At 41.2% G+C, this 27972-nt stretch overlaps 1 long non-coding RNA gene across 1 annotated transcript; it reads left to right on the top strand.

Annotated features, from left to right (window-relative positions):
• The first annotated feature begins 248 nt into the window (after positions 1–248).
• On the top strand, positions 249–26749 carry LOC140506313 (uncharacterized). Its single transcript, XR_011967875.1, has 3 exons — positions 249–493; positions 26207–26270; positions 26650–26749. It is a non-coding gene; the product is annotated as an uncharacterized lncRNA (long non-coding RNA).
• Positions 26750–27972: the final 1223 nt, after the last annotated feature.

The raw sequence follows: 27972 nt of genomic DNA, 5'->3' as shown, positions 1-27972 counted from the left end.
AGAGTCTGAGGCAAGAGATAGGCTAGGGAGGGACATGATTATGCAGAAGCTAAGAGATGGTGAGCCCATCTGTGTTTTTGTGGGATAGAGCCCCAGGCAATTTGAGAGATGTCAGTTGTGAGTCCTTAGTAGTTTGGGGGTGACTCTGGGCATGGATTCCTGGAGGCCTGGGTTCACAGCCAGGGTGAGTATTGCTTTGTGGTTATTTAGGGAGAATAGAGGCTTGAGTCAGTGTATGGAAGCAGACTCACCCTGTCCCAAACCTGAAGAGCTAGCCAGCACTGCTTGGTCTAGTGCTGGATCTCAGTACAATATTCCTCCAACACTATCCCACCCTGGCAATTCTAGAATATGGGAATAATGAGGACAGAGCTCTGAAAGATGGGAGACATCTGCATGTCTGAGGTTTCCCAATAACCTCCACATGGGAAAGGGGAACACCTGAAGTTGGAGAAAAACAAACCAGTTCCAGCAGGCATCAGCTTCAGAGTAGGTAAGAATGTGACTGGGCCTATAAAAGATATTTTCTTAATGAACAGAGAGCTGGAATTAGAACCAGAAATCCTGGCTTTGAATCTGGCCTCATTCAATCACAATGTGGGATCCTTGACAAATCACTTCACCTCTAAGCCTGTTTTCTCATCTATAAAATTAAAATAACAATACTTGAACTGCTGACATCATAGGGCTGTTGTGAAGAAAGAACGTTGAAAACCTTAAAATGCTATAAAAATGTGAAGTATTACTTGTCGTTGTTCAGTCATTTTCAGTCATGTCCAACTTTTCATGATGTCATTTAGGGTTTTCTTGACGAAGTTACTGGAGTGGTTTGCCATTTCCTTCTCCCACTCATTTTACAGCTGAGGCAAATAGGGTTAAGGGATTTGTCCAGGGTCACACAGTGCCTAAGTGTCTGAGGCCAGATTTGAACTTGGGAAGTCTTCCTGACTTCAGGTCCAAGAGGCTACCCACTATGCTACCTACTGTCCCAACTTATTATTATTAACCCATTTTACCTTCTAATAATCACCACTTCCTTTTGGAAGCAATCTATTTACTAATCTGTTTAAAATTTTTTTTTTCTGGGAAATTATATCATTTGCCTGTGTGCAATTTCCAATATCTACCTTTCTCTCTCTTAAAAAAAAAATATACCAAATTTTTTTTGACCTCCAGTTTCCTAGAACCTCATCATTTTTTCCCCAAAGATTACCAGCAGTGTATCTTCCTTTTTTTTTTTTCTGAACTGTGAGATTTAGTTCATCTGGGTTTTGAGACTTTTAATCCACTTACAGCATATCGGTGCCCAGTAATTACTCACAGTTTTCTCTACCCCTACTCCCTTATCATATTTTGTATAGCAAAATCACTGTCAGGATACAATTAAAATTATCTTAATCTGAACAAAGCATGATTTAAAAATGCAAATCACTGATAAGCTAAATTCAAAACAGGAGAGAAACATTTGGTAATAAGCTATGTATGACTCAATAAATTAGGAAGAAACAGAAAATGGAGTGAATTCAACATGTTTCCGGTGGTTTCTCCAAGTCACCATAATTCAGTTATTCCCTATTAGATTCTCTTAATCAAACAGCATGCCAGAGAAAGGAAAACACTCCAGCTCTTCAGAGGCCAAGAGTTAAGTCTCCTAGAAGGAGTCCTCCATCTTCGCTGCTGCTTCCTGATGTCTCTCTCACCAGCATTCTCCCTCGATCTCCTTCCACAGATAGATTTTTTTTAAATTACCACTATAGCGGAATATTCTGCCTTCCAGTTCTGTTCCCACAAAAGTTTCATCCCTTCGTCAGGAAGAAGAAATGCAGCACCCAGGGTCCTCAGTGACTTAGGCTCCTTTGTGGGTGGCATCTAGGTGGTGCAGTAGATAGAGCACCAATGCAGTAGTCAGGAGGACCTGACTTCAAATCTCACCTCAGACACTTGACACTCACTAGCTGTGTGACCTTGGATAAGTCACTTAACCCCAACTGCCTCATCCTGGGTCATCTTCAGTCATCCTGATGAGTATCTGGTCACTGGATTCAAATGGCTCTGGAGGAGAAGTGAGGCTGGCAGACCTCCCTCACTCAAAACAAAGTCAAGTGCAAGTCATGTCATCATTTCTCTGATGGCATGGTCTTCTTTGGCAACGAAGGACCCACCCACACACACACATACACACTCACACACTATGTTATGCAAAAGCTTGTGTTATTTCATAAACTTTTCTTTGCAAAGAACCAGTCAAAGCCTTGACAGAATGACTTGCAGCAGCAGCAGCAGCACTGCCATAATCTTTGATTCCTTTTTAATGTCTGTTCTGTTCCTTTTCTGTTTTGAAGATCTTTCTTCCATGATGGAACAAGAGGAAATAAAATGGGAACTAAGTAGTTCTATCTTCTCAGTCATCTCTTAATATTAAACCATCTTTCCCTCATGAACAAATTATCTCATCCTTCTTTGTTCAGTCCCTTGCTGCATCAAACATAGCTTTAAAAACCTTTTCATTTAATATAGCATGACTTGTAAACTTCAGCACATTCTGAGTTCTAACTTTCCATCAAAACCAAAACAAGGCATTTGTGCCCCAGAAGCAAAATTTGAAAAGTTTAAGTCTTTTGTGTTGAAGTGAAGTAGAAGTCTTGAGTCTTTACTGTGACACATATGATTTGATTTATCACAAAACAAATCATGTACTAGAGATCAGAATTTTCTAGCATTAAAAATATGTGCATTCATAAAAACTAATATTAATGCCCAAGGCATATACTGACCTTGATCACATCTAGTCCTGTTTGTGTTTTCTGGTCACTTTTCTGACAAGTCTGTGCCCCTTCTTTGTTTTTGTTCTTGGCTTTCGGGAAGTTAAGTGGCACAATGGATAGAGTGCCCATCCTAGAGTCAGGAGGACTTGAGTTCAAATCTGGCCCCAGATACTAGCTGTGTGACCATGGGCAAGTCACTTAACCTTGTTTGCCTCAATTTCGTCAACTGTTAAAAAAAATTATATGGAGAAGGTAATGGCAAACCATTCTAGTATCTTTGCAAAAAAAGTCAACCAAATGGGGTCATGAATAGTCAGGTACAACAGAAAAAACTCAACAGCAAGAACAAAATGACTCCTATCCCCTCTTCCATCTTTGGTACACGCAGCTGTTCTTAAACGATTATATTATGCCACCCCAGAAAAAGGGGACAAACTAGAAAATACCTTACAGACCAAAAATAATAGACTTTATAATCATTATATGGTTGTAACCAATACTAGCACCTTATTAATACACTAGTTGCTCCCTTTATTTTAATATAAACCAAGAAACATTTTGCTGTGTACCTCCCATAGGCTGAGAACTGCACTAGACTCTGGCAGGGCTAGCAAGATGAATAGAGCATGGTCTTGGCTTTCATAGAACTATAATCTGGTAGAGGAATACAGGCCATACTTTAATAAAAAATTTAATAACTTTAATACAAAATGGACCATGGCTAATGCATAAATGTTGTTCAAGGAAAGAGAAAAATAATCTCAATGTCATGTAGCAGATAGAGTGTCAGACTCGGAGTCAGGAAAATCCTTCTTCACGTCCCACTTGTGAAACTTGCTAGTTCTCTGTCCATGGGAAGACACTTATTCCCTCTGCCCTCAATTTCCTCACCTATAAAATGTGAATTCTATACTTACAATTCTTATCTCACAAGGATATTATGAAACACAAAAGCAGTAATGTATATAAAGAGCTTTATCATCTCCAAAGCATTGCATCAATGTACTTTGTTACTGGCACCATCATCTCTGATAAAGGGAAATTTGACATCAGGCAGTCCATTTCGATCCCCAACAAAGAGGTCTTCGTTATGAATAGATCCAAAAGATTCTGCTATAAGGTGATCCCACATGCTTGAAGGATAGAATTAGATAGACTGAGTTCAATTCTACAAACATTTTTATAATAATTGAATAAGACATTTACTTACCAAGTGCAAGGCACCATGCAAAGACAAAGACAAAATTATCCTTGCCCTCAAGGACGCTGCTCTCTACTTAGGATACAATATGTTCGCGGGCAAAGTAAACACAAAGTAACTTGGAGGAGAAAGTAGTACAATCTTGGAGGTAGGACAGAGATGGCTTCGCAGAGAATGTGATACCTAAAGTGAACCTTAAAGAAAGATGATTCTGAAAGATGGATATCAGGAGGGAGCTCATTCTAGCTTGTACAAATGCACAGAAGAAACAAAATTAAGGAACTACTAATCCAGTTTGGCTGGAATATGGAATGTGGGAAGAGATAATTATGTAAGATCAACTTGCAAGGTAGGTAGGTTGGAGGCAGATTTAGGAGGCCAGCCCTCCCAACCCAAAGACTGAGGCGTTTTATTCTAGAGGCAATAAGGAAACATTAACAGTTTTGGATCAAGGGCATGACATAGATTTGTGAAAATTATTTTGGCAGTTCTCCTGGAGGATTGGGTAAAGAGGGAAGGGGATAGAAGCAGGAAGAACAATTAGATTGTTATTACAGCAGTCTGGGTGTGATGATGAGGATTCAAATTAGGTTGGCCTGCTCTATGGGTACAAGAAGTTGTGAATGTGGAATCAAAAGATGTGTGCTACTTTAAGGCAAGGGGACAGGACGAAGTGAAGAGTCAAAGATGACTCAGATTATGGACCTAGTTATCTGGGAGCATGGCAGTGACATCAACAAAAATTGGGAAATTTGATTGAGAGATAGAATCAAGGGAGAAAAAAAATAAATTTAATTTGAAATATGTTGAGTTTAAGAGGCCAAGTGGCACATGATGATAGAGGTGTTCAGCAGATGGTTGATGATGCAGGACTACAATTCGGGAGAAGTATTTGAGCTGGATATATACATTTGGGAGTCATTGGTATAGAAAGGAAAATTGGAGCAAATAAGATCGAGAAAGGAAAAGAGCAAAAGGTGAAAAGAGCCAAGAACAGAGCCTTGAGGGACACCCATGCTTAGGGAGTATGAGATAGACTGGTCCAGGAAAAAAGTGTGAGAAGTTGCTGGAGGGGTAGGACAAGAGATGGGAGAGACATGAAAGCCGAAGGAGGAGAGAACAGCTTGATGAAAGAGGTGTGCAATATTATCCAAAACAGTGGAGAGGGCAAGATGCATTAAGACTAAAAATAACAACAATGAACTGTGTATATAAGGGTCAACTCAAAGTCCCTTTAGGCTCTGAATTGTCATTTATGCTTATTAAAGGTCAGGATTGTGGCTAGGTAGAAAAGAGAAAATATTCTTCGGTTCCAGATTTAGCCATGACTCTGTATCTTCCAAGACTCTCACACTCATCTATATAGAAAAATGGAAGGAATTTATGGGTGAAAAACTGGAGAACTCCAAAGCTCTTTGATAGTTATTGAGTGTATAGCCCTTATTTTGATGACAAACAGGCATCTTTTTGCCTTTGGAGACTAAAATTGGGAAGCATATGGAATGTTCACCATAAGCTAGACTGAGGTTGCCTAGAGAAAGAAACCCTGACCCAGTGATAAGGAAGTTCATCCAAAATAAAAGAGTAAACTTGTGCACATTAGCTAATTGGAAGGAACCTGCTTTCTATCAACATGGCACCTGAGCAAAGAATCTCTTGATTGTGATAGAATGACCTTCTAGCCAAAACTCTGGAAAAGAATGGACAGGCCATTCCAAAAAAAAAAAAAAAAAAAAAGCTGAGAAGGTGGGGCTTTTTGTTTGTTTGTTTTGTTTTTTCCTTAGGGCTATTGTTGGTATTAAATGACCAAGTCAAGGACAGCTAATTAACTGATGAATGGATGTCTCTACCTTTAAACTAAAAGGACATGGAAGAGTCCATTCTTCCCATGAGGCAGAGACAGGATTAAAATCAAAGGCTTCAGCTGAAAGCAGAGTAACTATATAGCCATTTGCAGATTGGAATGATACCTAGCAACAACCAGTGTAGACTACAAATCTAGCAGAGAATACATATCAAGTGAGAGCAGCACAATGAAATTACTTGAAGACACTTGTGGTCCTGTAATATCAAACACATTAAGCTTTCTGTCCACAGATATGCTGATCATGTGTATTCCTCATTGCCTATACCTCCACACATATATCTCAGCCATATATGTTCCTTATGTGTTTGCCTGTCCATGTCTGTTCCCTATATAGTTCCATTCTTTCCATTGATGATGTGTATATTTTTAGGAGAATGTGTTCCAGGCATGTGGGGCAAAGGTTTTATTGCTACTCATTTTCTCAGCACATCATTTCATTAAAGCCTTTGCTTTGAACTAATTGTGCCTTCTGCCTATTAAAAGTGGGATCTTGGGAACAATGATTTTGCAGATCCATGAGATATGGTTGAATATAGGCCTGATCTTCTCTGGGGGACTTCCTCTGTGATTTGAAGGACACTACATAGAATTAGACAAAATAATAACAAAACTCATTTGGAGGAATGAAAGGTCAAAATTACCAAGGGATATAATGAAAAAAAAGGAAAAGGGAGGGGAATTCAGTACTACCAGATCTTACACTAAGTGATAATTATTCAACCTCTTTGGGTTCTGGATAAAAAAATATAAAAGTAGATCAGTGGAGTAAACTGAAGAAATAAAACCTAGCTTTCCAGTATTTGATAAACCCAAGAAGACAGAAATATTGGGAAAAGGACTATATTTGATAAGAGCTACTGAGAAAACTGAAAACCAGTCTGGAAAAAAATTGGGTTGGATCAACATCATTAAGCAGTTAGGTGATACAGTGGATGGAGCACCAGACCTTGACTCAGGAAGACCTGAGTTCAAATCCAGCCTCAGCCACTTCCTAGCTGTGTGACTCTGGGCAAGTCACTCAACCCTGTTTGCCTTCAACCCTGTTTGCCTCAGTTTCCTCAACTATAAAATGAGCTGTAGAGAACAATGGAAAACCACTCTAGTATCTTTGCCAAGAAAACTCCAAACGGGGTCCCATAGAGTTAGACATAGATGAAAAACAAAAACAATAATGATAATATCATATACCATATGCAAGAAAAATTACAAATCGATAAATGATCTAAGTATAAAGCCACACCATAAAAAATCCAGAGTTGAATGGAAGGTTACAGGTTTCCCAATTAGAATTAGAAGAAAAGTTATTGCCCCATATTAAACATCTCTGATAAATGTCTAACATTCAAATTCTGTGGGGAACTGACACAAATCTATACGACTGAGTCTTTTCCAGTTACAAAGAGACAAAGGATATGAACAGTTTCCAAAAGGCGAAATACACATTTTCAACAACCACCTGAAAAAAGTATTCAAAATCACTAATAACCAGAGAAATATACATTAAAACATTCCAAAAATTTTCTTCAAAGCCATAGTTTTTTTTTTAAAATCATAGTAACATAGATTTAGTACCACTTTGAGTCCAACCTTTTCATTTTACAGATGAAAAAAACCTGATATCCAGAGACTGTTATTTGCCCAGAGTCATGCACTAAATGCCTATCAGGAATTTGAACCCAGGGCTTCCTAACTCCAGGTCCAGTGCTTCTTTCTATGGTTGAAAGAGCTGTGGAGATATGGGCATACTAATTCACTGTCACAAATCTGTGAAGTGATTCAGCTGTTCTGAAAAACAACTTGGAATCATGCAAAGGACGCTTGCTAAAATGTACATACCCTTTGACCTAGGGATTCCACTATTGGAACTATACTCCAACATGGTTATTGTCAGCAAGAAAAGAACCATGCACAGAAAAAATACATATTCAAAGTAACATCGTTTATGAAAATAAAAAAGCTAGAAACAAAATATGTGCCCAGTGGATTGGGGAATGGATGAATTAAACTGATATATTCATGAAATGGAAATTCTGCTATTGGGAATTTTGAATACGAAACAGTGAAGAGATGTGGAAAGGTTTTTATTAAGAGATGCAGACTAAAGTAAAGCAGAGATAAGAAAACATAATAAACAATAAGTACAGCAATGGAAAAAACAAGAAACATGTAGAGACAACAAAATTTGGGTGAAATTCAACAGTCAACGTTAATATCATACTTTCAAGGTTGAAGGGTGACATCCCTCCTTTCTTAGCAATTTATAAAGGCACTGTTTTGACAGAAGTAACATTCAAGAGAGGCCTGGTTCTTTTCTTTAGTCTGTCTAAATTCTACTGATTATTCAAGACCCAGCTTAATTCCCATCTTCCATAAAGTGTTTGCTATGACAAAACAAAATTAATCTATAATTTTTTTTAAAAAAAAGAAAAATCAAAGGCTATTGAATTTAACAGTTAAGAGATTGCCTGTAACCTTTTAGAGAACAGTTTCAGGAGAGTGGTGGGGTTGGAAGCCAGATTGTAAGGGACTGAAAATGAGTGGGTGGTGAGGAAATGGAGGCTACAAGAGTGGATGACTTTCCAGAGTTTGGCAGTTAAAAGGAAGAAGAGATATAGGATGATAGCTTGAGGGAATGGTTTTCTAAGAATGAGGTGAGATCTGGGCAAGTTTGTAGGCAGCAGGGAAGGAGCCATTAGCTGAAGGAAGAGTGAAGGGGGTGGGGGAAGAGGAAGGAAATAATGTTGGTTGATTCTATTGATTGGGCAAGCTCTCTGGGGAAACAAGAAGGGTTGAAATCGAGTAAAGGGGCTGACCTTGCTTGGCAAGAAGGGCTACCACTTTCTTAGAGACTAGAGCAAAGGAAGAAAAAGTGGGTGAACATGTAGGAGATTTTTGAGCTATAGAGAAGGGAAGATGAGCCAGCTCATGACAGATGGCCTGGATTTTCTCAGGAAAGTAGGAGGAAAGGTCATGTGCTGGAGGGGGTGGGGAGTGGCATAGAGGGTTTGAGGAGAGAAGAGAAGGTTTAAAACAGAAGTTTCTGGAAGTGTGATAGAGAATGAATCAGTGAAAAATGGAAGAACTGCCAAGCAGCAATAAGGTCCCAAGGGAAACTAGATAATATGAATATGGAGTGGACCCAGTCATTATAGTTATTTGATTTCCTGTATGGCATTGAGCAATCAACAAGCAGGGGCAGAGGAGGTGTTACGTATAGGGGTTCCACACAGCTGAGGACTGGCAAGGTGTGAATGATGGAAGGGACTTCAAGAGTGGAAGACATCATATTATGGAAGTAGTGAACTCTAGAGTCAAGACTATAAATGGAGGAAAATGCAGACAGAGAAATTATGAAGTAAGAGAACAGGGAGGGATAGAGAGACTGGAAGTCATGGCAAAGATAAAAAATAGGGGTGAAGCAAAAGAAAAAACAGAAAGAAGTTGTGATCAAAGATGGGCATTTCATAGTTCAAGATCATCATGGGTGATGGTGAAATCTAAGCTATTACTATTATCTTGAAAAGCTGAGATAGAATGAAGACAAAGATCATGGTTGAGTCATTTGAACTTGGCAAGTGTTCAAGGAGACATCGACATGTATATTGAAGACCTCTAGCTAATTAGTGAAGAGATAATTTTGCAGTCTAGAGGTGCAGGTCTGCCTCAAAAGAATTCAAACACTCAAGCCTTCTTTCAGTCAGAGACAAGGTTTATTATACAGCCAATAGAGGCGGGAAGGATTTTTAAGAATCTGCACATTTGGTAGGGACAAGACTGACCTTTTTTATAGGGAAAAAGATTGTGGGAAGATTTGGCTGGAGGAGGTAACAGAGAAAGGTTTAGTTGGGATTAAAGGTGTGAGGTAGCCTGGGGTGGTCCAGAGATAACAGATGATGAAGGGCTGGGCTGGATAGGGGACCACAATGAAAGGACAATTGAAAGAATTACTGGGATGGGTCTATGCCTCAGGCAAACGCAAGGGGGGGGGGGACACTGAGTTCTGAGGAAAAGGAACTTTTGGGGATCTAGATCCCAAATACATTTCCTTTTAGGGTTTCAGATCCCATTCCCATCAGCAAGAATAAACAAGAAGACTTTGAGGCAGGTACTGAATTATTTTATAAAGAAGAGAAAATTACTTGAAGACCAGGAGATTATAGTTATAAGGAACAGAATGAGAAGATATAGGTAGATGTAGTGAACCTCAAAGGAAGAGAGGAGGGGAGAAGAAGATATTTTTGTGGAAGGGACTGAGGAGAGGAACTCCTCCTCCTCCTCTGACTGTCCTTTTTAAGAGGTACAAGAAAAACAGCCACATGTACTAAAGAGGGTTACAAGGGTATATGGGATCTTCTGGGGAGAGCCAGGTTTCCAGAAGCATCAAAGATGGGATTGTGAGAGGACAAGGTCTAAAATGAGGGGCAGTGTGTTAATGGTAGGACCAGAGTTCCAGAAGTCATGGGGGAAAGGGTGGGGAGAGGACAATAAGTCCATAAGAACTAGGTAATGTTAGATTTGAGAAGGTAAGTAGGTAGACTAGCAGAAATATCTCCTCTCTGTCAGTGATCAACTCCCTCAGTCCCTTAGTCCAAACAAAAGAGAGGTGGGGGCTCTCAGGCTTGAGCCTTTAGATCAATAACTATCTGATGGATGGATCCCCAGGGTCAGAATGAATCCCACTTGGTACTAGTTTTATCAGCTGAAAGGTACCTTCATTTTATATATAAAATTAAGGACCAGACCTTGTCCAAGGTCACACAGATAGTAAATGGCTGAGCTAAGATTTCAACCTGGGTCTCCTTACTCCAAAATCAGGGTGCTTTTCACTGTTCTAAGCAGTTTCTTAGCCTCATACCATATGGTGGGGGATGAGACCCTTCCTATTAGATAGGCTATATATACACTGAACATACAAATATCTCCCCAACAAGCCACAAAGGCTTATTGTGGGCTCTCAACTCCAGGTCGTACAGGTCCCTCAATGACTCTGGGAAATAGATGGTTATGACATACTACCTATTTAGCTAATTGAAACATTTTTTCCTTGTTTCCTTCTCAAACCTCCCACCTTTACCATGCTACTTTATCCATCTTCCTAATGACCATAAGAAACAGTAATGAAGCATCACTCAACAAATAATTATTGAGTGACCACTGTGGTCTTGGCTCCTTGATGGGAACTTAGGGGATGTGAGAAGATATGATCCTTGTCAGGAAATATATGCTCTAATTAGTGAGATGGGACTAAAGCAGGAAAAATAACAGCAAACAGTGTCAAGGCAGGACTAATTATTATGGCCCAGGCTATCAAAATCATACAAATTCAAAGGAGGGGAAGATCATTAGAGGCCAGAAGGGCCAAAAGATCATAGATGTAGAACCTGAAGGGACCTCAGAGACCACCTGACCAACCTTCTCATTTTACAGATGAGAAAATGAAGTACAAGAAAGTTACCTGAATTGCCCAAGTTTACGGAGATGTAAGCTCCAGGATACCATCTGAACCCAGCTCCCCTGATTCTAGCACCAGTACATTCCTCCATACCATGCTGTCTTCCTATTGGGAATCCTTTTAGAAGAGGCAAGAACTAAGCTGGATATTAAAGAACAAGTAATTTGAGGGCCTCTTGGGCCCACCTCAGCTAAAAAAAAATGTTTCTTCCCTGCCTGCCATTGTGTCTGAAATTTCTCCTTTAGAAATTTATTCCTTTGTCCCTGAGCCCCTCTTTAAATTGCTAACAACCTTTGACAGCTAACACTAGGGTAGGCCTTACAGTGGGTGTGGAGAAGGGGAAAGAGTCGAATTCTAACAGCCCCTGAGAACAAGGCCCTGAAAAAATTGGATCACAAAATAGGCAAAATGAGGGGGAGGGAAAGAAGAGGGTGGCAGGGATTCTGGAAAGGGGAGAGGGAGGTCAAAAGGGGTAGCAGTGAGGCATCGGACACAAACCCCACAGTGTCACAATTTTACCCCAGACCAACCTTGACGAGGCCGGTGCCTTTCTACGTCTAACTCTCTGGATTGTTTTCAATGCTGGGCTTTAACCTTGGGGTTTAGATATGGCCTTCTTGACCTTCAAGATCCCAAAGAGATTCCCTGTGCACAGCTAAGCCCAAGTCCTCTGCGTTCTGCCTGCTGACATCACACCCTAGTCCCAGAACACAGGAAGGTTTGGAAATCAGCCAGTTCAGACAGAGAAGGCTGAGGGAGGACATAACAGGGCATGGCTTACGTGGTGTGGTGTGCAGACCACAGACGCCCCTGGGGCATTTTGAGAAGTTTTGCACATTCATATAAGTAAGAGATGAGTCCCCAGGTCACTCACAGGCCACAGAAATATATCTCTAACAAGTAACTAGCACAAGCTATCACAGAAAGCATCCATCTGCCTGAGGGAGAAAGGTTATTTTTTTATGCCAACCACAGTTATTCCCCAAGGGCTTGGTGAACTAGTTTCTATTTTCTCACCTTAGAAATAGTTCATCCCAAGGTCTTCCTTCATGTTTACACGGGAACCCTTCTGTGGGGTAGGGCCCACTGTCACTCATCAGTTGGGAGATTCTCAGTTGGTGGGAATTTGGGAAGACCAAAGATGAGGAGATGATTCACAAGTCATCGCTGTTCAAGTAGAAAGAGCATTGGGCCAGGAGACCTTGGGTTCTAGGGTCTGCTCTGTCATTCGCTAAATTGTGACTCTGGGCAAGTCACTAAGCCTTTCGGTGCCTTAGTTTCTTCATTTGTAAAAGAGAAATAATATCTCCCCTACTTACCTTACAAAGTAGTTGTGTAACTAGATGTGTGACAGATAAGTAGGTGAGAGATAGACACATGCTTTGAAAAGTGAAATGAACAATGCAGAAAAGCTATACAAAAATAAGATATCTGCGCCTACCAAGATGGTACTGGGCATGGACACAGTAAACAGAGATGTGTTGGCTCAGTCCTTAGAAAACCAGGACTAGGCCCCTATCCCCTTTAAATCTTCCTCCTCATTCTCACTTACCCTTGATGGTCATAGATCATCTTAGAACAAAGGAAAAGGAGCAGTTAGGTGACATGGTGAATACAGCACTGGCCCTAGGGTCAGAAGGACCTGAGTTCAAATTTGATCTCAGTTACATGACACTTACTAGCTGTGTGACTTTGGGCAAGTCACTTAACCCCAATTGCCTTGCCTTCTCCCCTCTAAAAATAAAAGAGCAAAAGAAAATACACCTCTCTTTCCACATTCAGGAGTATCCATAAGGAATTCACAGTCATGAGACTGTAAGCTACTACAGGACAGGGGGTCCTGCATTACCTACATTTCTAGAACCTGACACAGTCTTCTGCACAGAATTGGTGCTTAATCCATGAGTGTGATATTATTGCTTTTGTATACCTTTGACCTCAAAAAGTACCATAAGCTAGGTCATGAATGGATCTAAAAGGATGCCACCCTCTCCTACCACTTGGTTCCCTCCAGTCAGTGACAGGGCACCATACTGGGAGGAGGGGGAGACCCTCAGAGAAGCCATCTAGTAATGTGGCATTTCTTAAATCCATACATTCGACTAAAAAATTCTGCCCAGATGCAGGATGGGATTCTCTGGAAAAAGTTCTGGAAAGTTTGAAAGAAAGATTTTTAGGCCCAGAATAAGAACTCCTGGCAAAGGGACTGTGAGGTCTTGAGAAAAAAGAGCGGAAAGGACATCCACCAGTAACCTAACACCAGCAACTCAGATAATTGGATTAAACTGGTATTAACCATGGTCACTGTTAAGTTGGCCTTTCATGAAGCTGTTACCACAATAAAGAAGGGTGGGCCGTGGGATCCTGAGCAGGAAGGCAGCAGCTCCTTCCTGCCAATAGTGCTCTGGAGGGCATCAAGGTTTCACCCCCTCACTTTCTCTGCCAGGAGCCAGCAAACAAGGGGAGGGGGAAGCCTAGGCCTCCAGGAGGGTGTGCCTAGAGTGACCCTTATCCTGTCATTGAGAAGCTGATGAAGTTGGGAGAAAATGGAGCAAAAGAGCCAGGTGTGACTTGAACGGGAGGAGTCTGGTTGCCTAGGTGCCTTTCTGTGTCTCTGTTTGAATCTCCCTGTGTTGTGTGTCCCTGGCTCCACTCCTTGCTACCTTCGTGACCTTGAATAGGTCAATCAAAAAGCATTTATTAAATGCTAGGTGCCAGGAACAGAAATGCCAAAATGAGATGGTTCCTGCCCTCAAGAAGTTTATATTTTACTAGGGGTATACAACTTGTTCACAGATGAGTAAACATCTTGAGGCAGCTAGATGGTACAGTGGTTAGAGCACCAGATGTGGGGTCAGGAAGATCTGAATTCAAAACTTGTCTCAGACACCTACTAGCTGTGTGACCCTAGGCAAGTCATTTAACCCCTATGCGCCCCAGTTTTTCATCTGTAAAATGGGGACAGACTGGAGAAGCATATAGCAAACACCAAGATTGGTTTGAAGAAAATTGTGGGGAAATTCAGAAACTGATAAACGAAAAATGAGACCTCCACAGGACTTACCAGCAGGATAGTTCATCCACCTCTAAGAAGGCAGCATTTAATTCCATCAAAAGCAAAGTACAAGTAAAGCTTAGAGAGATGCAGGATTCCTGGTTCAGTAAGAAGGCAGATGAAATTCAGTTTTATACTGATAGTAACAATCCAAAGCACTTTTATGATTCCCTGAAAGCTATTTATGGAACAGAAACCTATGGTACATCACAGCTACTCACTGCTGATGGAGCCACAATGATTAGTGATAAGGATATGATCCTAGAAAGATGAGCTGAACACTTCCATAGTGTTCTCAACAAACCATCATCAATCATTGCTGAGACCATTGACTGTTTACCTCAGGTTGAAGTCAATCCCTCCTTAGCTGAACTTCCAACTGAAGAAGAGGTTTTGAGGGCCATTAGGCTCCTTTCATGTGGCAAAGCACCTGGGGCTGATTCTCTTCCAGTTGAGATTTACAAGGTAGGGGGACAATTGCTCATATAAAAGTTGACTGAAATTTTCCAGATTAAATGGCAAGAGGAGGTTATCACCCAGGAGTTCAAGGAAGCCTCCATTATCCATCTCTATAAAGGTAAAGGGAATAGATTGTCCTGCAACAACCACAGCGGGGGGGGGGGGGGGGGGGGGGGGTGTCTATCTCTTAGTCATTGCTGGCAAAATTCTTGCTAGAGTACTTCTTTATAAACTGATCCTTCACCTGGAAGATGGTTATATACCTGAGAGCCAGTATGACTTCAGAAAGGGCTGAGGAACAGTTGATATGGTGTTTGCTACCCGACAACTCCAGGAGAAATGCCAGGAGCAGAACAGAGGTCTGTACACAGCATTTGCAGATCTGACCAAGACCTTTGACACTGTGAGCCATGAAGGCTTATGGAAAATTATGTCAAAATTTGGTTGCCCAGAGAAGTTCATCAGTATAGTATGTCAATTTCACGATGGCATGTTTGCCCAGGTTCTGGATAGTGGACAAAGCTCTCGTGCCTTCCCAGTCACCAATGGAGAGAAACAGGGCTGTGTGCTTGCTCCCATGGTTTTTAGCATGATGTCTTCAGCCATGTTGTCAAATATTTTCAGAGAGGATGAACACGGCATCAAGGTCAACTACTGTACTGATGGCAAGTTCTTCAATTTGAAAAGGTTACAAGCCAAGACCAAAGTGGAGGGAGTGTGGGTGCATGATTTTCTGTTTGCAGATGATTGTATACTCAATGCAGACTCTGAAACTGAGATGCAACAAAGTATGGATCAATTCTCTGCTGCCTGTGCTAATTTTGGCCTAATAATTAGCACCAAGAAAGCACAAGTGCTCCATCAGCCACCACCCCACCATTCATACGTGGAACCATTGATTACAACAAAAGGAGAAGTTTTGAATGCTGTGGATAAGTTCACTTACTTTGGTAGTGTACTTTCCAGGGATACACACATTGACAATGAGGTTGACACATGCATTGCCAGAGCTAGCTCAGTGTTTGGGAGGCTCTGAAGAAAAGTTTGGGAGAGGAGAGGTATTAGACTGACTACCAAACTGAAGGTCTACAGAGCTGTTGTGTTGACCTCATAGTTGTATGCCATGAAACATGGACAGTCTACCAATGCCAGGAAACTGAATCGCTTCCATTTGAACTGTCTTAGAAAGATTCTAAGGATCACCTGGCAGCATAAGGTATCAGACACTGAAGTCCTTGCTTGAGCTGAACTGCCAAGCATTCACACTATGCTTCAGAGAACGCAACTCCGATGGGCTAGCCACACTGTTCTAATGCAAAATGTACTATTTGCCAAAAAGACTATTTTATGAGAACTTACATGGGGCAGGTGATCACATGGAGGTCAGAAGAAGCGATACAAGGACACTCTCAAGGTCTCTCTCAAGAACTTTGGATTTGACTGTGCAACATGGAAGACACTGGCACAGGACCACTCAGCATAGCGTGCCTACATCAGAAAAGGTGCTGTGATCTATAAGCAAAGTAGAATTGAAACAGCACAAAGGAAACGTAGGATGTGCAAATTTAGAGTATCCACCCCAAATATTCATATGGACTATCTGTGCCCAACCTGTGCTAGAGCATTCTGAGCTCACATTGGTCTGATCAGCCACAGTCGGACACTGAAATTTCACTTTATCATGGTGAAGTCATTTTGGTCCTCTTCAAAACGAAGGACAACAACCAACCAGTATCTTTGCCAGGAAAACTAAGAAAACAAAGTCCATGGAGTCATAGAGCATCAGACATGACTAAACAACAACAAAAAGAATTGAGGTAAGTGGAAAGAAACGGAAAGGACACTGAAGTTAGAAGGAATTGTGTTAGCAAAAGTGTGGAGGCAGAAATGTTCATGGCATGGGTGACAGTGAGAAGATCCTCCTGGATAGACTTCTCATGATCAAAATGAGAAAATTTTGGATTCGGCATGAAAGAAGACTTTCATGAAAACAAGCAGTTACATATAGAAAGAGAGTAGGATTGGGACTCAGTACACCCAGACTCTAGTCATTACCTCTAGAGAATCACATCCCCTCTCTAGCTCTCCATTTAATTATCTGTAAAATGAGAGGGTTAAAATTAGATAAGCTATAAAGTCCCTTCATTTCTAATTCTGTCTTGGGCCTAGCCCAGTACAATCCAAGCACAGGATTAGAATGCAAGGAGGTCCTCATGGGCTACAAGATGCAATAAAAACAACTTTACTTAGAACGAGGCCCAAATGTTCTAAATATCCATTTGCAATTACAGAAGAAAAGACACTAGACCAGACATCCTCTTGGACATAGTGTTCCCACTACTGGGTATATACCCTTAGGGAAGTCAAACATTAAAACAAAAGTCAAAAAACACAAAAATACTCACTGAAGTACTTACTTTATTTACATGTTTAATTTTTATTATCTTGTTTTCATTTTAAATTAAATAATTCTTACTATTTACTGCATTTTCAAATATATCTCTCCCCATCCCTCTTCAAAAAGCCTTCCCTTGTAACAAAGGATAAAGGAGGAAACAAAAGCAATTCATCAAAACTAACACATGAACTTCATCAGACAATATACGCCATATTTTACATCCATAGTCCCCCACTTCTGCAAAGATGGGAGGGAAGTACAAAGGTTAAAAAGCAGGTACCATCTTTCCTTTGCGGCCAAGCATGATCATTTTAATTAAATAGCACTCAGTCTTGATTTAGGAGTTCTTCTCATTTATTTTGTTGTAACCATTGTATATATTGTTTTCCTGGTTCTGCTAACCTTGCTTTGCATCAGTTCACACACATTCCCATGTTTCTCTGTATTCTTTATAATCATTATTTTTTTAGATGTAATAATATTCCATTTGTTGTTCAATTGGGTCTGACTCTTTGTCACCATGTGGAATTTTCTTGGCAAGGATACTGGAATGGTTTGCCTTTTCCTTCTCCAGCTCATTTTACAGATAAGGAAACTGAGACAAACAGGGTCAAATGACTTGCTCAGCATCACATAACTAATAAGCTTCTGAGCTGGATTGGAACTCAGGAAGATGAGTTTTCTGACTTCAGATCCACTGCACCACCTAGCTGTCCTAATATTCCATTACATTAATGTAACACAATTTGTTTGGCCATTCCCCAATCAATTACTCAATTTCTAGCTGGGGGGGAGGGGTGGTTGATGGCAAAAAGTACTATGCACCAGAATTGCCTGATGCACACAGACATTAAATAACGTGACCAAGGACAGTTAGTAGATGTCAGAAAGAGAATTTTAATTTAGCTCTTTCTGATTCCAAGTCTAGCACTCAATATAGTTGTGGTTGCAAAGAACTAGAAATAAATCAGATGTTCCTTGTTTGAAGAATGGCCAAAAAAAAAAAAAACTTATGGTAAATGGGTATCATGGAATATGACTGTACAGTAAGAAATGACAAATGAATAGAAACATGGGAAGATTTGTCTGAAATGAGAGTTAAAAAAGGTAAAAAAAAAAAAAAAAGAACCCAAAGAAAAATATTCACAGTGACTGCAACAATATAAGTGAAAAGATGACTAAGGGAAAACAGTCTGTTGAGTAAATGTTGTTCTTCCTTCCTTTACAAAGATATCTTGACTTTCACATGAACTGAGTTTAAATGAGGCAGAGTTACACAAAGTCATCAGCCTCACTAGCTCTTCCAGAATCACTGAAGTCCAGTGTCAGGACAAAAGTCAAGATGGCTGGCAGTAGCCTTGGATGCAGTGAATGACTTCGGTGTCTTTAATGTCTGACCAAGCTCTAAGGTCTCCAAAGCTCTTCTACCTCATACTGTTTCAGCCGCCTTCATGGCCATTGGAACAAATTGTTCTCACCTGCTCATTATGCCAGAGAATGTCTTTTCATGCTTGGGGTAGACACCCCCTAATTCACCAGCAGGTTAGAGGCCTGTCAGTTACCCTCAACTGGTTTGACCCATCTCCCAGATGGTTTGACAGGAGTGTGGCTACAATACATGTTACAGCTTCTTGGAGCCACAGATGAGAGTTGGGTGAAGGTGGACACCAAAGGTTCTTGAGGAGCCCTGAAAAGGACTTGGCAAACCCTCATACCAGAAGTGCTTATCTGCCCTGAGCACCCCATACTAAAAAAATAATGAATTTACTAAAAATAATGAAGAACAGATAACAAAACATACGTCTCTTCTCGTGAGAAAGAAGTAGACAACTACTAGGATAAAATGTCTAGGATTGTCAAGGGTGGTTATGTATGGGATGTTTTTGTTTCATTTTTCTTCTTTGTTACAAGTTAAGAATTGAACGTGGAAGGGAAAAAGAAACCCTTTTCCAGAAATTATTGTGATGTAAAGACAAATGGTATCAATGAAAAGTTAAATTTGTTGTTGCTGTTGTTTTTAAAAAGATCTACTTGGTTACAGAGAAACCTGGGAAGACTTGTATACAAGAACTGATACAAAGGGAAAGTAGCAGAATCAGGAGAACAATTTACACCATAACAACACTGTAAGACACACAATTCAGAAAGACTTCAGGATTCTGATCAACACAACAGGATTCCCTAGCGCTCATGACAAAGCATGTTACCCACCTTCTGACAGAGAGACGATGGACTCTGGAGCAGAAGAAATATATTTGTGGAATGCGGCCAACGTGGAGATTTGTGTTGTTTAACTCTGTATATTTGTCGCATGGATTTTGTTTTTCTTTTCTTTTTCAGTGGAGGTGGGAGAAAAATATTTTAGCTAATTGAAAAGAATAACATTTAATTAAAAAAAACATACCAAAGTAGGTGGTTCCTTCCACCTCTTGCTGACCTTCTAAGTCCTAGCCATGCTTGAGGGTCTAGCTCTGATGTTAGTCTTCTCCAGTCACCATAGCTGGAAATGGCTTTTCCTCCCTCTGAATTCCTATTGCCACCATCCCACTTAGGTATTCATAGACTTTTATTGTTAGTTAACTTTTCCTGGGTACGTGTCTTGTCTCCCCAACTAAGTTTTAAATTCGCTGAGGGCAGAGACACTGTCTTGGAATTTATTGGATCCCTTTGTGACTTAGCACAATAGCAAGGTCTTAGTATAAGTTCAGTAAATATTTATCAGTCAAATGATTCATCTCCCTGTTCCCTAGACCAACTATGAATGGATGCTCTCACCCAAAGTCTTCTGCTTTAAGGAAGAGGGCCATAGACCTGGTTCTGAAGCAGCATGAGGCAGAACCAGACAAACTAGAGCAGGGACAGGGAACCTGTGGCCTCAGAGCCTCATGTGGTCTTCTAGGTCCTCAAGAGCAGCCCTCTGACTGAATCCAAACTTCACAGAATTATTTTGGCCACACTTGAGGACCTAGAGGGTCACATGGGATCTCAAGGCTGCAGGTTCCCCACCCCTGAACTCAAGGGTGAAGTTCTCATTGGAATTCAGCCTTTTTATCAAGTTCAGCCTGGTCTGCCTTCAGAGGGGAGAGTCAAGAGTCAAGCAGAAAACCCCTATGGAGCTGAAGCAGTGCCTTCAGTTGATCTGGGAGATAGAGACAGCATCTGCACCTGGAATAATAATAATAGCTAACGTTCACATAGTGCTTTGTGATTTGCAAAGTGCTTTCCTCAACTTTGTACAGTAGGTCCAGCAAATATTATTATCTGTATTTTACAAATAAGAAAACTAAGGTTTAAGGTGCCTTGCCCCAAATTGCATGACTCTTAAGTCTCAACGCCAGAACTCCAAAACAATCTTCTGGCCCAGAGGTCTCCTGGACCCCAGTCCAGCCTTATCTCTACTGCACCATATTGGACAAGGGTTATGCAGAGGGAAACACCAGTCTGATCCAGTCAGGTTGAAGTCTCATCAAGATTTCTCAGACACAGTTACTACTAAGTGGGACAAGCAGTTAAATTAATGCAGGGCTTGTGGAAGAGCCCTGAGATTGGAGGTTAACTGGCACAGCTTCAATAATAACTTTGTTAAGTCAACAGACACAATGGAGGGGGGGCAAAGGAGAAAGAATCAAACGGTGACTCCTGGCAAAATTCACACACCAGTCATAGACAAATCTACCTAGAGCCTTCAAACAGTCTGCACAGATGAATGTGCCATGCTGCTAACACCACAGTCCCCCACCCTGAATATTTTGGCAGAGACGCTTTAGGAGGACCAGCTAGGGCACAGGGTATCAGAAGAATCAACCACTATCGCTGAAAAAGACCCAAGAAAGTCAAGGCAGGTCCTACTCCATACCTTTCCTTTTCCTTTTGTCTGTTCCCCTTCAAATGGGATCCTTCACTCACTTCAGGGTCCCAGTACTTCCATCTCTTTTCACTATCCTCCCCATCAAGCCAGACAAGCACCTGATATATATGTACTTGCTGACAGACGTTATACTTTAGAGGGAACTAGGCTTGGGGTCAGGAAAATATGAATTCAAATTCAAACACAGGTATTTACTAGCTGAGACAACTGGTCATTGTCAGAAAGGTCATTGATCCAATTAACCATTCATTGGTTATTTAACCTCCCTCTGCCTCAGTTTCCTCCAATGTAAAATGGAGATAATAATGGCTCCTCCCTCCCTGTTGTTATGACTATAAAATGGGATATTTGAAAAGCATTTAGCACATTGCCTGGTACACAGTAGGCACCTCATAAATTATTATTCCCTCCTACTTATTCCTTAGGGAAAATGCCCTTTTTAGTCAGTATGATTCCTCTCCTGGGGGCAAATACAGTTGAGACTTATCTCTAATAATGGAATGAAAGATTTTTATCTCCTGATAAAGGGTCTTGATTGTAAAGAATCATTGATTGGCTTGCTTGGGGGGGAGAGAGAGGAAAAGGAGAAGGGTTCTGTGTTCAATGGTAGAAGTGACTGCTGAAGAGGATGAAGAAACTTGGGGTATCCAAGGCCAAGATGAGATGAGAAATCCAATACAGAGTGTTTCTGTGCTCAAAACAGATGCCTGCCATGAGTAAACCACAGTCTACATAGCCATAACACTGCTCTATTTCCCTTGTCCACTGTCATCACCAAGCCCTTCCCACCAGAAGCAAAGGAACCCATCTCTGCAAGGACAGCATGAGGCCTTATCTAGGGATCACCTATGACCTTGGGTTTCTTTTCCCTCCTTTCTCATCATTCCAGCAAGACTTGCGTATAACCTCTGCTCCCCACCCCAAGTCCAGTGAGCCCTTCCCATCTCTATATCCTATGCCTAGAATGACTTCCTTCTTCCATCTTTGCTTGTTGAATTCCATCTGGGACAGTCAAACTCACCCACATCCTTCAGGAATCATTCCATGATCCCACCCCACCTTCCTTGGGAAAGAGATTCTCCTGTGCCTTACAAAGCACTTTGTGGGAAATACTCTCATGTAATCATCATTCTTTGCTGTCTGTTAGAGTCACCTATATTAAAATCGTATCCATCATAGCTAGACTGTGAGCTTCTTTAAAGCAGGGACTATGTCTTATCTAAACTTTGATGTCCCAAACACTTAGCTGTGTTCTGCACATAGTGGAAGCCTAATAAATGCTTGTTATTTGAATAAACAAATGAGTGGATTGATGAATAAGTTAATGAAAGGGTAGATTTCAGACATTAGCCAACAGGAGAGGAAGGCTAAGAAGAAAATTCCATCAACAAACATTTATTAAATCCCTTACTAGTATGGGGCAGTGAGGTGGTGCACTGGATTGGAGTGCCAGTTCTAGAGTCAGAAAGATTCTTCTTCCTGAGTTCAATGTGGCCTCAGACAAAAAAAAACAAAAAAAAAAAAACAAAAAAAACCACACCTCGCTGTATGACCCTGGACAAGTCATTTAACCCTGTCTGCCTCAGTTTCCTCATCTGTAAAATGAGTTGGAGAAGGAAAGGGCAAACTACTCTAGGATCTTTGCCAAGAAAACTCCAAAAGAGATCACAGAAAGTCACTGAAAATACCTGAAGAAGAACCACATACTAAAAACCAGAAATCCCAATAGAAACAAAGAAGCAAACAAAAAACGGTCCCTACCCTCAAGGAGCTTATAGTCTAATGGGAGAAACAAAGAGCAAACCGCCACCTACAAAGGAGGTACACACAGAATAAACTGAAGGTAGTCTCAGAGAGAAAGCACCAAGATTAAGGAGGGCTAGCAAAGACTTCCTGCAGAAGGTGAGGCTTGAGCTAGGACTTGAAGGCAGCCGCCGTTTCTAACAGTGCATCATCACCATGCTTCCTCTTCATTAATAGAGGCATGCCTACAGAGATCAGTGTTGTGGAGTGGAGACAGAGCCAGCCTCAGAGTCATCATAACTAGGACCAACGTCCTGCCTCTGCCCTCCACTGGCTGTGACTCTGGGCAAGGTATGTAGCCTGTTGATGCCCCCAAGACACTGTCCAAGGCTATGAATTTTGGAACAGCGGTTGATTAACATTGATAGAGAGACTTTCCTCTCCTGGGAGGTCTCTGATTAGCTAAAACCATGTGCCACAGGGTTGGAGAACTTGCGACCTCCAGGCCACATGTGTCCCTCTATGTCCTCAAGTGAAGCCCCTTGAATCCAAACTTCACAGAACAAATTCCCTTAATAAAAGAATTTGTTTTCTAAAACTTGGACTCAGTCAAAAAGCCACATGTGGCCCACCTCTGGTAGCGGGATAAAAAGTTTTCCCATAGAGGAGATTGGATCATAAACCAAAGAGGAACATAGATTACCAGAGCTGTAAGGAATCTTAGATACCTAATCCATGAGTTCTTGAGGCTTTTTGTATCACTGGACTCCTCTGGCAGTCTAGCAAAGTCTATGGACCTCCTTATTAAAATAAGGTTTTTTAATACATAAAACAAAACACATACGATTGCAAAAGGAACTATATTGAAATGTAGTTACAAAAGCAAGTTTACAGATCCCAGGTTATGGACTCCTGATCTAGTCCATTTTACAGTTATGTACACAAAGGCACAGAAAAAAGTGACTAGCCCAGTCACACCTCTCCTTCATAGCAAAGGTGATTCAAACCCAGTTCCCTTGACTTCCAGTACAGTTCTCTTCCCAATTCCCCCACTACCATTTTCTGTTGTAGTTGTTACTGCCATCCCACCCAGACTTGGGCCAATGGTAAATGTCTTTTGAAGGCTTAGAGGATCATGAATCTTTGCTCCTTCTACAGCCCGCAAAGTTCTTAGATGTGATTTTTTTTGGTCCCATTCAAAAGTGGCATGTTTTCGCCCACCTAACCTCCTCACACATGATGTAATGACCACCTGACCTGGGAGGATCCTGAACAATGTGGGAACTAGAGAGATTTCTTCTCCCTCAGAATGTGGTGACAGGACTGGTCTTGTTAATGCAGTGAGGAGCCCAAGATCGCAGCCTCCCTAGTTCTGTCTGAGGCAGGCCAAGCGTGTTTGGGGACCTGCCTCTCCGGGGGTGGGAGGAGGATTTGGGCTTCTGTATCAGACCTGAGGAAATACCTTGACTTCCTAGAATTATAAAATCATTGAACATCAGAGCTGCAAAATACTTCAGAAATCATCTAATCTACTTCCTCCCCACCCCTGGAATTTACGTGAAGAAGCTGAGACACAAAAAAACTGAAATGACTCCCCAAAATCAATTAGTGAAAGGAAGACAAAACTAGAACCCAGACCTCCTGCTTTCTAGTGGGTTGTGGGGTTTTTTTTCATGTTATATTGCCTCTGGGAAAAAGATGAATTCCATTAATTAATAATTATTACTCATCAGAGAATTATTAGAATTACACACCCAATTACACACTCAACCATAAGAGCTCTTCTTTTCCCAGGTTTGAATAATGCAGGTCCCTAAACCAAGGACCTTTCCCTCCAGCACTTCCTCTCAACAAGGTAACCAAAAGAATCCTAGGGAAGAAAAATCCTAGAATGAGGTCATGTTGCCAGAGTGATTCACCATTTGAATCACTTCTATTCACTCTTGCTGGATTGAAAAGCCCCTTATTGCAACCCTAGCTATCTCCTTGCAATCCTCTACCCACATAACACTGGCTTCCTGCTTACAAGAACCTTGTGGTTTGTCCATCCTGAGCTAATCAGCTGGGTGGTCTTCAAGGGAGCTCTCCGGGCCTGCCTTTCCTATGCTCCTAAGCTTCTAAATCAGTGGTCTGCAACCTTTTCAAGGAAGAGGAACCTTTTTCACAACAAAACTTTTTTCAGACTCCTCTGCCCTTGTAAGAGGGGTTATATTATTAGTAATGACTGAGAGAATTCATTACAAAATGACAATGTTTGTTATGTGCATGGATTGATGGACTCCATGGTCTACAGGCTGGGAACCACTGTACTAGACTCACATTTTGTAAGAGAAAAGAACTTCATACCAACACCTCTCTGTCTTTGGCCAGCTTCCCATTCATCCCTTATTTTCTTCAACTGGATTCAGAAAATATCATAGAGCCTCAGACTGTGGGGAGAAAGAGGGGGAGAAGTGCTATGATGCCCAATGAAAATCTCAAAAGTTCAAAGTCAAGGCTGACTGACATCCAAGAAGAATCTCTGAACTGGCCCTCTGGATCTAAGAACTTCTTGCTTTACACACAAAGGTGTTAGATTCTGCCATTCCCTGACCTTCCTTCCAGGACAGAGATGGAGGACAAGCTCTTAAGGAAGATAGCTTTGAACTCGATACTTTTAAAACTCTATGATCATAGATTTATTTTTAAAGAATAGGAATGTTTGAAGCATGGGAAGTAAAAGGAATGATTTCAGAGGGGAGAGGGTCTCTCTCTTCTCTGAGATCCCTATAATAACCTATATAATGCCCCACAGCCCAAATCACATATCATGCCCCTAATTGTACATAAGAGGTAGTTATGTATCAGAGTGGATAGAGCTGGACCTGAAGTCATGGAAGGCTTGAGTTCAAATCCAGATTCAGATGCTTACTAGCTTTGTGAGCCTGGGCAAGTCACTTTACTTCTGTCTGCCTCAGTTTCCTAAACTGCAAAATGGGGGTAATAATAGCACCTGCCTCACAAGATTGTTATGGAAATCAAAAGAGATGATAATTGTAAAGTACTTAACACAGTGCCTGGCACACAGCAGCCTCTATATAAATACTCATTCCCTTCCTCCCCTAATTACTTCATTTTTAGAACCAGACTCATGATTTCCAAACTCCCTTTATCAATGCAATAGTCTTAGAAATCTGTCCAGGGAACTCAAAGTTTCAGTGACTTGCCCAGAGTCACATAGTATGTATCAGTCAGTCAATCAATAAACATATATTATGGGCCAGGTATTAAGCTAAGACTTGAATTCAGGTCTTCCTAATCCCAAAGTCAGCTTTCTCTCCATTATGTCACATTGCCTCTCAGATTCTTAGACTAAATAACTTAACAGGATATCTTAATTATATGTTGATTTGTTTCAGAGACTGTAAGTCCCTTGAGGTGCCAACCTAGTGTCTTCTTCCTACTTTGAAATCATCCACAGAGGTAAGTATTGGACAAGGACTCAGTAAATACTTATTGGATTGAACAGAATCTTGGCCACAGTCCTCACCTGCCTCTTAGCATCAATTAATCAATGCTCAGCTGCTATTTATACCGAAGCCTCCTGCACTGTGTCAATATTTGTAACTTCCAATCAGCAGTAGTAGTCTTATTACCACTAAGCAATCCCATTGCAGTTCACACCTGGTTCTCCCAATGAAATGGGGTTCTTGCCCACTTGCAGTCTGAGAAGTTGACCAACATACAAATCAGGAATGGAAATATAAATGGCTTACTCTAGAAATCTCATCTCCATTTTTACCTCCTGGGTAGAATCTACCTTCCCTGGCAATATCTCAATGTCTATACTTCATTTTATTAGGTGGACCCTTCAGCCATGTGAACCAAAGAACTTCAACATTGGAGCGGTGGAGCTCAGAGGTGATCTTGTCCAAGCCAGATCTGAACAGGAATTCCACCTACAGCAGCCCCAAAACAAATGATGATCTGATTTCTCTCTCTCTCTCTCTTTTTTTTTTTTTTTTGGAGGTAATCAGGATTAATTGACTTGCCCAGGGTCACAGAGCTAATAACTGTATAAGGCCAGATTTGTACTGAATCCTCGTGATTCCAAGGCCAGTTCTCTATCTACTACACCACCCAGCTGTCCCAATCTAATCCCTTTTGGAAAACTTTCAGAGACTGGAAACCACTCGCTTCTTAGGCTGTCCATTCCACATCTGAACAGCTCATATTGTTAGGCTTTTCTTTACAATGGATCAAAATCTGTTTCCTTATAATTTCCCCCACTGTCGCAATGTCTGCCCTCTGGAGGCCTATAAAAACATCATACTCCCTCTTCCACATGGAAGCCCTTCAAATGTCAAGTCAGCTTACAATGTGTAGGCTCTGATGTCTAAATATTCTCCAGTTCCTTCAACTCATCCTCATGTGAACCAGAGGATCACAGAGTTAGAGCTGGATGGCCATCTAGTCTAACCTCTTTATTTTACAGTAGAGGAAACTGAGGTTCAGAGAGGTCAAATGGTCTACGAAGTCACATAGGTGATAAGTGGCAAAACCAGGATTTTAAAGCCAGGATTTGAACTCAGGTCCTTGGCCTCTGTGTACAATGTGCGATTTTTCACTACGCCATACTGCCTCCTGAGGACATGCTCTCCAGCAGCCTCACCATCATAGTGATCGTCCTATGGATGTACTCTAACTTGCCAGTGTCTTTGGACCTTCCGTTTCTCTATTGCCCATCTAAAACATATCTGTTTGGGATGAGAATCTCAAGAGAACAATGTGTGTGAAATGGGATTCTACTGGTTTTAATGGACTTTATGGAAGAGTGACTTTGGGAGGTCTTTTTTAAGACAGGAAAGACAGGACATCAAGGTGTAGTCTAAAATGGGAGGGAGAAGCCAAGGGAATATAAAGGAGCTGGTATGGCTCATATGTAGTAGGTAGGTCTGATAGATAAGACACAAGTTAAGACTGTGGAGAGTGATGGGACATTGGGACAAGGATGGAATAGGAGACCCATGAAGCACACAATGGAAATATAAAAGGTATCACAAGAGGAGGGTGATTAAGGGTTCCTTCCTTGTTGAGCACCTGTGACTTTGGTCTGTGACTCAGTTTCTCCATTTTTAAAATGCATAGAACAATCCCTCTGAGGGGTGCTGGGAGGACACAAGTC

This window comes from Notamacropus eugenii, chromosome 5, assembly GCF_028372415.1.
Source record: "Notamacropus eugenii isolate mMacEug1 chromosome 5, mMacEug1.pri_v2, whole genome shotgun sequence".
NCBI lineage: Eukaryota > Metazoa > Chordata > Mammalia > Diprotodontia > Macropodidae > Notamacropus > Notamacropus eugenii.
The sequence above is the reverse complement of the archived record's forward strand: the minus strand, read 5'-3'. Positions and strand labels throughout refer to the sequence as shown.